This window comes from Loa loa (genome assembly GCF_000183805.2).
Source record: "Loa loa unplaced genomic scaffold supercont3.151, whole genome shotgun sequence".
NCBI classification, from domain to species: domain Eukaryota; kingdom Metazoa; phylum Nematoda; class Chromadorea; order Rhabditida; family Onchocercidae; genus Loa; species Loa loa.
Genome location: NW_018108331.1, coordinates 141,681 through 143,963, shown reverse-complemented (window position 1 = coordinate 143,963; position 2,283 = coordinate 141,681).

Below are 2,283 nucleotides of genomic sequence, written 5' to 3'. Positions count from 1 at the left end.
GTTATAAGTTCGACTTCAGAAAGTACTTTAGGGTTTCTTTTCTCACCAAATACTAAAATGATCGTCGTCCATTGTCACATACAAATCACTTTATGTCACACATCACAATCGATCAAGACGACATTTCCAAACGATGATTTTTTTTTTTTTTTCATTGGTCATTTCCAAGATAACCACTTTTTTATCTCACCGATTTATTTCAGATGCTAAAAAAAACCATAGGATATTCAAAGTTGATTTCTTCGACAACTTCTTGTTTAGCTGTGAGAAAATTAGTTAAGAAAAATGACTCCTTTCCATTGGTCATCTTTAGCTTCCGATGACCGATCATTATGCTTTCATCTTTAACATTGTCTTATCCATCAGCTTTAACAGCTTCATTCATCATCTACATTGTAAATATATTAATAAACGGTTTCCAAGTCAAGTAACTGTACTATATAGTAAACAGATTTCTGGGCCAAGTAATCGTACTAAATAGTTTCCAGGCCAAGTACACTCACCACTTTTTGGCTCAAATCATTCGAATTCATCTTTCGTCCAATATCTAATTAGCGGAAAAACAAAAACAGAAATTAAGTGAACATTAAAATGGTACATAATACAGTTAAATCTATTTAATAATATATCCAAATATAAGATATCAAATTCCATCACCTACTTTTATATCAACTTAGTTTCACTTCATATAACTGATAAGAGAAGTTAAATTTTACTTCATACTACTGAATGCAGAAGTTAAATTCTATTTTGTACCACTGATAAGAGAAGTTAATTACATTTCAAATACTGAAATTTATTTTTTGCATAGAGTGAAATGAATTTAGGCATTATCATATCAAAAAGTCATTATCATATCAAAAACTTAAGCAAAATTGCAAAAAAAGCTCCAAAATTTATAAGTATTAATTATAAGTGCAGAAAAAAAATATTACTTTTAACTTTTGTTTAAAATCTTCACTTTCTATTCTTTTTCTCTTCTCTTTTTTTTCTTTTTTCTTTTTTTTACTCTTCTAATTTTGATAATTTTGCATTGCTCTGATAATTTTACTACAAAAAAAAAGAAACAAAAAAAGTACCAAAGATAAAACTGGCATATTTGTCCTTAGCATCCTTAGTATTTTATGAAAGGATTAATCAGAAAGAAGAAAAAAAAAATGTTCAATCTAAAAAAATTTAGGAGAAAAAAAAAAAAAGAAAAGAATTATTAAGAATAAAATAAGCATTAAAAAAAATAAAAATATGTTTGAAAAAAATAGAGCAAAAAGAAAAAGAAAAAGTTAATTCTTATCATTAAAAGTATAAATGTGTGAAAAGATTTAAATTTAAAAATGCAAAAATATTTTAATACTTAAAATTTTAACAACATCTGTTAAATAGATAACAAATAAATATCAAATTTTAATGTTACACTACAAAAAAAAATTTCCCTTGACATTTGGATAATGAAATTTTCCGTTTCCGATCTAAAATTATTTTATATATATATATACATGGGAAGATGAAAATTAGTATATCATATTATTTATCGTTCTTTTTTTTTTTGAAATTGCAATATCTTATGCTATCAGTTGGATCAATTTGATAAGTTTTCAAAAGATCACTTCTTAATTATTTTTGTCTGAATAATATAATGAGATCATACAATTAATTATCATATTAGTAATTCCAATTATCATATTACTGATTATCAGTAATATGATAATAATAATCAGTAATATGATAATACTAATAGCATCAAAGTCTAAAAAAAAAAATTAATTTACAAGAAAGTAGGCAAATGTTGTTTTGCGATGTCAAATGTCAAATCAAAAGAGTATCAGCTAAAAGGGTATTAATGATGCTTAATTAGCACTATATTATTTGAACAACTATTAAAATGAAATGTATTCCATGCAATGTTATGAGATATTTTTAGAATTTAAGTAAAATTAAAATCCTGTATAGCTTTCCCGAGAATTCTTATATTGTTATGATTATTGTAAAGATAGACAAATAGTCATAACAAATAATTATAATTATTAGAGTGTATTGGTTAATAAATTTTTAATCGTTAAATAAAAATGCAATCGTTATCGATCAATTAAGATATTAATTAAAAATTAAAAATCAATAAGACAGTAACAATCAATTAAGGTTGAATCAAAAATCAATAAGAAATATCGATTAAAGATGAAGATAGGAAGAACATTCAATAAATTGATAAAATTGATTTTTTTTTTATTTTAATCAATATTTTCGAAAAATTTTGAAAAGATAAATTGGTTTAATAAAAAGTTTTAA